The following is a 12,880-nucleotide window of genomic DNA, read 5'->3' as shown; positions in this document are numbered from 1 at the left end:
CCTCAACAGAGGCACGAAGAGGTGTGAACTTACTGCACTTGGCTGACATCAGCCCAAACCAAAGTGTACTCAAGGAACGTAAAAGTCTGGGTCTCACCTAAAGATTCTCCTTAGGCTTACACAACAAAATCTGTAGACTCACCCCTCATGACTACCATCGACGAAAGAGGAGTGCATCAGGAAGTCTAATCAGAAATCACTGGATAATACAATCTTCAATGAATTTCTAAAGGGAGCCCTGTCACTATCCTTCTCACTTTAATGTCTACATCTTCACCCTCAAACTCAGGAAAAGGACAAGACACCACCGGTGAAGATGTCCTCTGCCTCCACTATAAAGTGCTTCAAAGCCTCATCAGGAGTAGCAAACGCTATATAAATGCAGTTACAATAGACAAGATTAACACTAAAGAATAAATTCAACTCAAGGGCATGATTCATTAAAAGAAAGAAAACAAAAAAAAAATCAGAGTTGATGCAAGACTGTTTGGCTCTGTGGAGGGTGCACAGATAAGTTCACTATGCACCATACAATTACCGAGGCACAATCTCAAAACCAGGCATGCACAAGAATATATTTTGTAATATACACTACAACACCTATACAGAACTTGTGCGGATAGGTTTCATAATGCTATGAAGACCATCATGGCTGGGATTAGCAGATTATGACCACCCCCGACCTAGCAAGGGATAGATCCATAAAGCAATCAAAAGATATATGCTTTAATAGGTCAAAAAAGTCAGTAAGCAGTTGAGACTCTGCACATCATAATAAGCATAGAATTATGATCATGTGCATCACAAACAAGACATCTCAGCAATGCGCTCTATCTTCTGTGGATTTTCTGCAGCCTTCCACAGTACCATTCACAGTCCCACCTCCCTTGTGGAAACAACTATGCAGCTATGGGAAAGAGATCGGTCACTGGGGACCTGGTTAGCAGGAACCCAGTGCACTTTCAGTCGAAATCACATCAGATTGCATGTCAAAAAAAAGAGAATCCCTACATGACCTCCTCCAGGATGAAAATGGATGAAAGGCCCTTTGATAAGAGAAAGAACCTGGAAAGGCCACCTGCATTGGCATGGTCAGTCCCAGGTCTGTGTTCCACTGTAAAGTCCATTCTCTGTAGGGAGAGGGACCACCTTAACACTTTGGGGTTTTCACCTTTCACATGCATTCGCCATCTGAAAAGCCTGTGGTTAATTTGAACAAGGAAGACAGACACAAAAAAGTATAGCCTTTTTCAGGGACCACACCACAGCAAAGACTTCCCTCTCAATGGTACTCCAAAACTACTCTCTGGGAAGTAACATCCTCCTAATGAAAGCAACAGGTTGGTCATGGCCATCATCACTGTCCCATGCTCAGAGTAATCTGTCTGCACTATGAACTGCTTGGTATAATCTGAATCTTTTGGAACAGGTGCTGAGCACATTGCTTCTTTCAGAGTGTCTGTATGAGGCTGGCTCAGTTTATGGTGTACACCTATGGTGTGGCATGCTATACTGAGTCCAAACAACCCTAAGCGATAGCGTTTTCGGTGTATGCATCATTCCATGCAGGCTGCAATGGCAATATCAGCAGCACAAAAAGATGATGGAAGGAGTGCTGAAACTTTTCAAACACTCACCTCAGTCATAGATCTGGGTTTAATCCATCATTCTTTTGCTCACCATGCCACCCCAGTTGGACCCAGTCATATGCAAATCAGTCTTGACCCTGTTCCCCAAAGGAACACTCCAGCCCGAACTGCCAGGTCAGGTCCTCCTTGGACCGGAAAAAATCATCTTGGGACCTGTTTCAGGGTATCACCCTTAATCAGTCAGGCTAGCTTGAATCCAGTGAAAAAGTGAGCACAGGACCCACGTCTGGGCATATCCTTTCCCCCACTTAGGGCAATTTTTAGCAACACAAAAGGATGATGGACAGACTGCTGAAACTTTTCAAACACTCACCCCAAGCCAAGATCTGGGTTTAATCCATCATTCTTTTGCTCACCATGCCAACCCAGTTAGGCCTGTAGACACAGTTTGCATGGGCCCCCATGGGTGGCTCAAAACATGCTGCAGCCAATGGGAGGCTCCTGGTGTACCAATGCCCTGGGTACTTAAGTACCATATACTAGGGACCTACATGGGTGCACCAGTATGCCAATTGTGGGTTTCAAAGTTGACCAGCAACCAAATTTAGAGGTGAGAGCACAGGCACCCTGGTCCTGGTTAGTAGGATCCCAGTGCACTACAGCCTAAACACACTGACGGCAAGCAAAAAGTGGGGTAACTATGTGAGAAAGATGCTATTTTCATACAGTGTCAACGGCCTTTTGACAGCTCACTGTCCAGTTAACTTCCTTTAGCATCTTTTCGCAGGTCAGTTCTGTGAAAGGTGCCACAATGGTGCCATAGCCTTTCACAAACACCCTAAAGTACCCAGTCAAGCCAATGAATGTCCTGACTTGGGTCTGGGTGGTTGGAGCTATTCAGTCCAGAATTGTCTGGATCTTGGCCTTCACCTACAAGGTGACCCATCTATACAACCTAGCCCTGCTCTGTCTGGCACTTGCTTGCCTTGACAGTGAGGCCTGCACTTTTCAGAATCTATAGAACCTTGCCAAGGTTGATCAGGTAATCCTGCCAGGTAGAGCTAAAGATGGCAATATCATCAAGATATGCTGCACTAAAGCCTTCTAATCCAGCAAGGACTTTATTCACCAACCTTTGGAAAGTGGCAGGGACATTCTTCAATCCAAAGGACAGAACAGTAAACCGATAATGCCCATCAGGAGTGAAGAATGGCGATTTTTCTCTTGCTCCAGGGGTCAGACCTATTTGCCAGTACCCTGATGTAAGAACAAAATTACTGAGATATTTGGCTGCCCGTAACCTGCCTATCAGTTCAACAGCCCTAGAAATTGGGTGTGCGTTTGTTTTGGTCACAGCATTGATGCTCCTATAGTCCACACAAAAAGTAATTTCTTTCTTTCCACCCTGGGAATAAGGCTTGGGGACTAAGGCAATTGGGCTGGCCCATGGGTTCTCAGAGTGTTCATTGACTCCCTATTCCAACATCTTGTTTATTTCAGCATCTATGCTCTCTTTGACATGATCAGACTGTCTGTAGATTTTGTTCTTCACAGGTAAGCTATCCCCAGTGTCCACACCATGAGTACACCAGGTAGTCTGACCAGAAGTCACAAAGGGAAGAGCTTAGCATTCTGATGCAAGACTTGCTTGCAGGCAGTCTGCTGTTGGTCAGTGAGGGTGTCTGAAAAGACCACTTTTTCAACTGAGCCATCTTTGAGGCTGCTGGAGAGGAGATCAGGGAACGGTTCGCTCTCAGCTTCCTGTCCCTCATCAGTGTCCATGAGCGTGGTCAAATCAGCTCTGTCATGACAGAGTTTGAGGTGCTTGACATGGATAAGCCTTTTTGGGGTCCTGCAAGAGCCAAAGTCCACCAAGTAGGTGACTGACCCTTTTCTTTCTAGAATAGGGTAGGGTGCACTTCATGTGTCCTGGAGGGACCTAGGACCTAAGGCCCCAAAACCCAGACCTTCTGCCCAGGGCAAACTCCACCAGTTCAGCCTTTTGGTCATGCCAGAGCTTCTGGAGCTCTTGACCGGGCTCAAGGTATTTTGAAGCTTTTTCCAAGTATTCAGTCATTTAAGAGCAAAGGCCAAGCACACAGCCTACAATATCTTGCTTGGGTTCTCTGAGAGGTCTCTCGCATCCCTCCTTCAGAAGACAAAGTGGTCCCCTCATAGGATGCCCAAACAGAAGTTCAAAGAGGAAAAACCTACTCCCTTCTGTGGCACTTCCCTGTAAGGGAAAAGCACACATGGAAGTAAGACATCCCATCACTTTCTGAGTTTTTCAGAAAGTCCACCAATCATACATTTCAATGTCTTGCTTAATCTCTCAACAAGGTCATTGGTTTGTGGTGATGTGGGGTAGTGAACTTATAGGTCACACCACATTCAGCCCACATGTTTCAGTAGCCAGACATGAAGTTTGTGACTCTGTCTGACACCATCTCCTTTGGAAAGCCTACTCTGGTAAAGATACCAATGAGGGTCCCAGCTACTGCAGGGGCAGTAGTAGTCCTCATGGGAATTGCCTCAAGATACCTGCTTTCATGATTCGCTACAACCAGCATAAATCGGTTTCCTGATGCTGTTGGAGGGTCTGGGGGACCAACAATGTCAATTCCTACCCTCTCAAAGGGAACTCCAATCACTGGAAGTGGAATTAATGGTGCCTTTGGGTGGCTACCTGTCTTGCCACTGGCCTGATGTGTGGCACAGGAGTTACAAACCTCCTTCACCTTCTGGGACATGCCTGGGCAGAAGAGGGGGTTCACTAACCTACTCCAAGCTTTATCCTGGCCAAGATGCCCAGCCAAGGGGGATATCATTGGCCAAAGTGAGGAGAAGCTCTCTAAACTGCCGAGGCACTACCACTCTCCTAGTGGTACCAGTTTTGGGAGTCTTTTGGCTCAGTGAAAAGGAGTCCCTCTCCCCCCAATAGGACCTTTGGGAACCACTGCTATCTCCCCTTTCCTGATCAGCAGCTTTTTGTGTCAGGCCTTCAAGATTGGGGCAGGTCCTTGGTCCCTGGCACTGATCTTCCATAGAGGGTCCCCATGGGCCTAAGAGTTCTGCCTGGTAAGGCCCAAGCTCATAGGGCTCAGTTGCCTCTGGGGCTGACAGGTCCTATTCCCTGAGGAGAGGGGAACTGGTATCGGTTTAGAAGCAGCACTTTTTCTTGGTAGGTTGAGTCCTTATTTTAGACTCCAACTCTACCTTTTCACCCTGGGATTTGCAATGTGCTCGTTTTCACACACACCCATTCATGTATACCCAGCATAGCTGCATGGGTCTTTCTTTCTACCTCAGCCGTTGCCGATCATTGCCACGCAAACATTGTAAAGGGATTTCAGGTGATAACACCACCTTCTTTTGGCCTGTAACCCCTCCCCATTCTAAGGATACCACTGACATTGGATGTTCCTTAGCCTTATTATAAGCAATTAGGACTGTATATGTCTCACCACTTAAGTATTGGTCTGAGGATACCAGTTGCTCAGTCAACATGGTGACACTGGTACCTGTGTCTCTCAGGGCTTCAACCCTAACCTTATCGATATGTGGCTGTTGTCTCTGTCTCTCCAGATTATTGGGCAGCTACATCCACCCCACACTCTTAGACTAGAGTTGCCTAAGTGGGTTCACTAACATGGTCAGGACCCACCTGGTAATCCATCTAGAGACTTGTCACTGCATTTACTGCAGGTGTGCTAGAGGCAGTCTTTTTGTGGGGACAGGTAGGGTCTCCAGCTCGGTGTCCAAAAGCCTAGCGGGCAATCCACCACGCCTTTTTTGGATCCCAGTTTTTACTTTTGTACCCATCCTTGGATTGGGAAGAGTCTCGGGCATACCCTCCAGAGAAGATTTTAGGAGGCCTTTAGAAGACTCTGTTTTTATCCTCGGACTGATCACCGTCTTTCCCTTGGGAGGGCTTTTTGGCCTCTTTCTTATTCCCCCCACCCCCACCCCCACTCCAGGTGTAGCTTTGGTCACCCTTGTTTTGACCCAGTGGTCTGCCTTCTTTTTCAACTCCTTAGGAAAAAGTGGACCTAGGTATACCAAGTACATAACAGATGCACTTTCATAATTAAATTATGAACCCCTTCATATTCATGCACATTGTTACATTTTAGCCAGCCACCTAGTGTTTTTACTGTGAAGTCTACAAAATCTACCCAGGTCTGAATCTTGTTTTTTCCAGTTTCTCTGAATGTGATCCTGGATTCTTCAGTGGGGAGTACAAAGCCCAAAACCAGGGTATCCTTCATGGGGTCACAAGACTCACCATTGTCCTCATTCAATGTCAGAAGTCTATCCCTACATTTACCAGAGAACAGTTCCCAAAGGAGAGAGTCCAAAAACTTCTGGCTGACCTTCCTGGCTCTACATGTTCACTCAAAGGCTGTGAACCATTTGATTATATCATCACCTTCGGAGTATTTAGGGACAAACTCTTTGGGAATTTTAGGGTCAAAGGTTTCCTACACAGTTATAAGTTTGCTGCCACCAGAGTTAGGTCCTAGGCCCATGTCCGCTCTTTCTTTTTCTATAGCTAAGAGTTTAGCCTCTAAGGCTAACCTTTTGGCTAGCTTCTGACGATCTGCATCTTCAGAATCTAAATCTTCTGACACACTACTAGTAGTATACTCAGTGGCGGTACTGTCTGAGGGGATAGAAATGGAGTACCCAAGGACAATTTTCGCATTCCTCTGTGGAATTACTTATCAACCAAGTGGTTCAGTCCATGTCAAGTCATGCATCCCACTGCTGCCACCAATGTAGGAAACTGGCCTTTTATGTAGTATGTAAATACCATGGGAAGGATCCAGGGATTCCCTGATGAGTGGACAGGGCTTTTTATGCAATCCTAAAGTGCTCTATTTAGGGGTAGTGTGGTTGAGCAGCCTTAGGTTTAATATAGAGGAGTCCAAGACATCTACAAATACACGTAATAGTCAATAAATGAGACAACTCAAAAAGGAGATCCACCCTAATTAATAAAAATAGCAAATATCTTTATATGTGTTTAGGCATTAGAAAAAAGTAATTCTGGTAAGTACATTTTTAAATAGGAATTATTTTCTCTGTAAAAAGTGGACACTGCAATTTTTGAGTTCTGCAATGTTAACATATGGGAGGAAAAACAGGTTCTGCAAACCAGTACTAAGCAGTGACTTACAGGACCAATCTTCTGCAGTTAATGTAAGTATGGGGGCAAGGTCCAAGGCAGCACCAACTGGTTACTTCGGGAGGCAATGGGTCATCCGGGTGCAGAGGTCGTTTTTCAGCGCTGGGAGCCCAATGTTATCCTTTGGGGGAAAACGTGCTGCATTTGGGCATTTCACAGCAACTTAACCAATCTCCTGGACCTAAGATAGGAATGGGGCAAGGTCCAAGGCAGCACCAACAGGTCACTTCAGGAGGCACGGGGGACTCTGGGGCAGAGGTGCTTTTCAACAAGTTGGCAAAGGCCTTGTGATGCTTGGGGATGGGGCACCTTTGATCCTCTTCTCCAAGGCCCAGGTGCAACATATGCAGGGGTGTCCTTAGGTGTCAGATTTTTCCTTCCCGGAGCAGTTTCGGTTGAGGGGGCCTGCATGGAGTGGTTGCAGGTGACAACGGGGAGTCCAGGAGGGGTGAAACCACAATGGACTCGCGCTCTGGATGGCTGGGGAACCTTGTGGCTCACTTCAACTCAGGCCGGAGGGGACAGGTGCAATAGTGGCTTCGATTGTCACATTTTGGTGGTTCTAGAGACCTCGGAGTCTTCTCTTCTGGAGATTCTTTAGAACAGGTCCCCTATTCACAGAAGGTTTTGAGTCTTTTATGAAGACAGGCAGTCCTCCCATGTTTCTGGAGTCAACAGCTGCAGGACGAGACAACTTTGGTGCAGTTCTCGACAAGAGATGCAAACAGGTTGATGGGGCCGGTGCCAGGTCAGTTGCTGCTTCTCTCCTCTTCTAATTTTGCGGCTTTTCCGTGTCCTCTCTTCTTAGGTTGTCAGGACCTGCTTCTCTGGTTCCAGGGGATGGAGTAGTAGCCACTGGACTAACCCTTGAGGTCACAATGCTCGCTATATGAACACTTCCTGTGGGAAAATAGCATTACCCTCTCCCAGAATTCCTAAATATGCCATCACCAAGGTGGCTACTTCTGAAAAATAATGTCCACCTCACTGTAGCCCACCTTAGGGGCGTTACTAGCCTGGAGTGGCACGCTTATCTAACTAGCTATTTTTCCCACCTGTCCAGGGATGCTAAAGGTTTTGCCAAATGGGTAAACAACTGTGCAGTTTTGGGATCTGGTTAACAGGAACCCAGTGCATTTTCTGTCAAAATCACATCAGATACCAGACAAAAGGTGGGGGAGTAACCATGTCAAAAAGAGGCACTTTCCTACATGGAACTTGCCTTTTGCCCCTTCTAGAAATTTCTTGATATTTGGCAAGTTGAAAAAACTTCTTACCAAGCCTCACATGAATACCACCACCATTGGGTTGTGTATGGTAAGTGAGACATGAAAAGTCACCATCTAGCAAATGGCTGAGGTATCTAATCACTATAGCACAGTCTTACATTCCATCCTGCTGCAGCAGTGTAAGATTCTGCACTATTTAGCAGTGTAGCATTTTCTTGCTGTAGACGTTCTGGCTTCTCTTAGGACTCAATGACTCTCTGTAGAAGCCATAGGTGCCCAAACTCTAGGTCTTCAGGAACCATGCTGCTAAGCTAAGGGTTACTGGTTCCAGTGACATACCTAGACCCATTGAATTGTTAACAGGTCCCGGTGAGTTGACAGTCTCATCACTATGATTTATGTCACTTCCACCAGATCTCAGAACACTGTTTTTCTGGCTCACTGTGGTGCAATCAAGATTAGTGACAGGTATGCATCTGTCTGACAGTAGCGAGACAGGGAAAAAAGTAACTTTCCCTGACCAGTCTGTGGAGAGGGTATTCCTCGGAAACTGTTGGTGCGGGTGCGTGGATGTAGAGTTTTGGTATTTTGTGTCCCGTATTGCAAACAGATCTCAGATTTGCCTAATTTCTGAAAACTTTCCTCCACTATCTGTTGGTTTGGTCCCACTTTTGTAAGGCACTTGCTCATCTACTTAGCCTGCTTGCGTGTTGTGCATTTCTAGTAGATCGACGGCTGGTAGTGTTCTACTTCTCTGAATGACCCACTTCCATATTTCCTGAGCTAGTTGGGACACTGCATGCAGCGTTCCGACCACCCCCATTTATTGAGGTAAAACACTGTTGTTGTGTTTGGGGTGTACTGAACCTTTAGCCCTCTGATTTATGACAAAGGCCTTTAGGGCCAAGATGACCATCTTCAGCTGCAGTTTGTTTAAATGTTCCACTGCTTCTTCTGGGCTCCACGGACACTTGATATTTAGTCCAGAGGCCCCTGGTGTTTCGTTTCCCCATGGTGCCTCCCTACACTGCGTGGCATGTGTCTGTGGTGATAGTTAGTGAGGGAGCTTTTTTTTTTTTTAAACAGTCCACCTCCTGAGATGTTCTCCGTTTTCCACCACTGTGTCTCCTTTTGTAACTCTCAATGAAAATCATCGGATCCTCCCAACTCAAGGTTACCCGTGACCACTGAAAATGTAAGCACTGATGTGTAACCTTCCATGAGTATAAGAGGAAAGAGAGGTATGTAAGATACCACTCTAAGGAAATGACCCTTTAGGTCAAGCAAGGCAGCGCATAAGCGCTGCTTTTCTGATGTGTTGGTATGTATCTTGGTTTTTAACCATGCCCACCGCACCCCCATCACCATCACTCGTTCATGGGCTTGCCTTTCAAAAATCCTTTGTTTTCTTTGGTAACTGCTTTAAGTTTGTCCCTCCTTAGGGCGGTTTTGTTACTGCCTTGGTCATCAACCCGGTTACATGGCTAATTGCACTTTTGCCGATAACTTTGACTGCGAGCAAACTTTTTCCCTTTTGTCTCTCTTGTCACGCTCACGATGGCGCTTTGAATCAGCTTGCTTATGTTAACTGTTTTACTTTTTATTTTCAGGTTGTGTGGCAAGAAAAGTCTAGTTAGGAATTTACAAAGCTAATAGCTCTACTTCGAGCAAATGCGAGACCCTTTGTATTGCAAATGCTTGTTTTATATGGTCACCCACAAGTTTTTAGACTGATGCTGCTGATTTTTCTACTCAGAGTGCAGTGAGGCCTGCTAAACAGACCTCAGTGCCAATGCCTTGACCCTAAAACGTATATGTTGAATTGCCTTATATCCAATTGGCACAAACTAACTCACCTGGAAGTCCTCAGTATGGTACCAAGAGTACTTGCAAGTTAGAGGTTTGTCCTAGGGAATGCAGCACTGGTTGTGCCACCCTGGGTGTCACACAGGCAAAATGAGTCTCCCAGTCCGTCACTGCAGACTGGAAGAGTAGTTTCACACTCCTAGCCCAACTTTACCATTCAAAGAAATGGCAGAGCCAAGCCTCCAGCTACAATCTGTTTAAGTCACCCACATGGCAGGCCTACCAAACCCTAAGTCAAGGTGCAGCACATTTAATGGGCAGAACATATATTTTATGTGTTCTAGCAGTGGAAACACAAGACTGTCATTCTTACTGTGTAACAATTTGGTCACCCCATAGGCGAGTACAGAGTTAGACGCTGACCCTCCCCTGTGCTAAGTCCTGAATGGTGCAACCAAAGGTAATACTCCACAGTATTAAACTAGTTGTTATATTCACCCCAACCTGATTTTCATGCCTAAATTAATGTAGTTTGTTGTAGTGTGTAAATTTAACAAAATTGTGACTCTGTTTCCTTTAATCTCTGGTAATGATACCAGTTGCACTTGATGGGGTTGTCTCTGAGACAGCTGTCTGCCCTAAGCCTGCACTCGAAACAGGGTTAACTCCCTCCTGCAGGATGTCACAAGTGTTACGACAAAAGGTAAGCTTCAATGCAGAAGCCACCTATGAAGGGCAAATGGGAAACATCTGGGAGAATGGAAGCTCTATTGTGTAGGTAGAGAGGCTGGCATTGGGAACAAGGAAGGGTAAACCAGTTGCCAAACTGGTTTCCCAGGGGCGTGTAGCTCCCTTTGTAACCGCACTGCTGGGTTGGGCTAGTGAGCTCTGAACGCCAAGAGGTAGAGGTTCTGCCTAATTGGAAGTGGGCAGAATGGTGCATCTAGGGATAGCCAGGAGCAAAACCTCACAGGAAGTGGTCATCAAAAGGGAGGAACCAGGTAGTTCATTGGCTACCAATTGCATTCTACTCTGAAGGCATTTTCTGAGCATAAAAGGGCACCTTGCACCCTGAACTCAGATCTCAACTGGACTGTAAGAAGGACCACTGAGGGACTGCTCTGCTGCACCAAGGAAATGGCGAAGAGGTTGCACCAGCACAGACAGCACCTGCTGAACCTGGTGGATAGCAAAGGAGAAGGGACTGTGCCTGTTGTGTCCTGCTTAGGGAGAAGTCATCTTCGAAGCCTGGCCAAAGTAAGAGATTTCCAGGGTCAGTTGGCTGATCTACTGTTCACAGCACAGCATCACAACATCTGAGGAAGACTACTGGGGCAAATCGGTAGCCCAAATTTCAAGCCGCTGTTTCTCATCACAGTGCAGCATCAGAGAACGTGACCCAACACTCAAAGCAGCACTACCGGCTGCTGTACCCGGTAGAGTTGTTTGAGTGCAGCTTGGTCACCCAGGAGGTGAATTATCGTCCAAGGAAGGATTACGCTGTGATCACGATACTAGACGACTGGTAGCCCAGTGGTGACTGGACTGCTACCAAGGCTGAGAGGACTTTGAGGAACGTTCACATTTGTGGTCAGGACTGCCTCACCAAGTTTGAGGACCAAGGACTATCTGCACAGACACACCAGTTACCAAAATAGCACCAATAGCATCCTTGAGCATCTTTACAATCCTGTAAACCTTGCATCAGGACCGCGTACATAGGAACCTACAGCAAAGGGATAAAAGGGCCTGAAACTCACTGAAGACTGCTCCTACCTTTGAGATAACTGTTTCTGAAGACCTTGTTGTTCCCTAACTGGCTCTCTGCAGGAGTTGGTTGCCTAAAGTAAGCATGTTGATACTAACCTGAAGTGTTTCTTGAAAATGTTTCTATGTGTCCAATTCGTTGAACCTGCCAATAATTGTTCACGGTTAAGTAATAAATGCTTATTCACTATACCTTGTAAATACTGTATTTCAGGAACCCTCCAGTGGATCTTTTTCATTTTGATGTCTAAAAATGCATACAGATAGGATCTATTTTTATAAATTGGCATCGGAGTTCTAGAGTGCTTTGTTCTAGGAAAGTGCCTTTTTTTAAATGATTACCCCCAACTTTTTGCCTGGTATCTGATGTGATTTTGACTGAAGGTGCACTGGGTTCCTGCTAACCAGGTCCCAAGTACCAGATCTCTTTCCTTAAACTGAACAATTATTTTCCCACTTGGCAAATCGTTTAGAACCCTCTGTAAGTCCCTGGTAAATGGTACCACTGGTACCTAGGGCCCAAAGTGCCAAAGAGGGTCCTTAAGGGCTGCAGCATGAATTGTGCCACCATAAGGGGCCCCTCACCAAGCACATGACAGGCTGCCATTGCAGGCTGCGTGCCTTGTGCCGACAAAAGTGAAAATATGACATGGCACACAGCTTGTGTGCCATGTCCCCTAACACTGCATGCAATATATGCAAGTCACCCCTCTAACAGGCCTTACAGCCCTAAGGCAGGATGCATTATACTACATGTGAGGGCACATCTGCACGTGCAGGTATGCCCCTAGTATGTCTTTGAAGATTCTCAGACATAGTAAGTGACCAGGGAAGCCATTTTAAATGCATGTGCTGGACACTGGTCAATACGAGTTCCCCAGTCTCCGTCTCAACCGACATAAGTAACTTCTCTTTCCATTAGGGGTGCTGGCCTCCATGCCGCCAGATAATTTCCTGGATTTGGGCTTGTTTTTCCAAGATTATTAAATTAAGTTACATTTTTTGAGAAATCAACATTTACAGACCCTAAAGGAGATATACTTTGGTATGAAGTACTTAGTTATTATTAGTAATCTTATCTTCAGGAACTTTACAAAGCAAAGCGTACTGCACTACCTCGAGAGAATGGTAGCGCTGCTGCTGGACTGCAGAGCAGTACATATATGGGTGGGACTGAATGGGATCAAGGCTAAAGCTGTACAGTTGCGGAGGAATGTAGGTGAGAGCAGTGGGGGATAGGCGAAAAGACACCAAGGCTCAGCACTGCGGCTCCCATGAGAGTTAACAAAAGTGGGCAGACA

The 12,880-nt window shown here is 46.0% G+C and overlaps 1 protein-coding gene across 4 annotated transcripts in view; it reads right to left on the bottom strand.

The window, feature by feature from the left end:
* Positions 1-12,880, bottom strand: part of PHF20L1 (PHD finger protein 20 like 1) — a 764,530-nt gene that overhangs the window by 593,740 nt on the left and 157,910 nt on the right. The gene's annotated exons all lie outside the window — the stretch shown is intronic.

The sequence above is a fragment of the Pleurodeles waltl genome, chromosome 2_2, assembly GCF_031143425.1.
Source record: "Pleurodeles waltl isolate 20211129_DDA chromosome 2_2, aPleWal1.hap1.20221129, whole genome shotgun sequence".
Lineage (NCBI taxonomy): Eukaryota > Metazoa > Chordata > Amphibia > Caudata > Salamandridae > Pleurodeles > Pleurodeles waltl.
The sequence above is the reverse complement of the archived record's forward strand: the minus strand, read 5'-3'. Positions and strand labels throughout refer to the sequence as shown.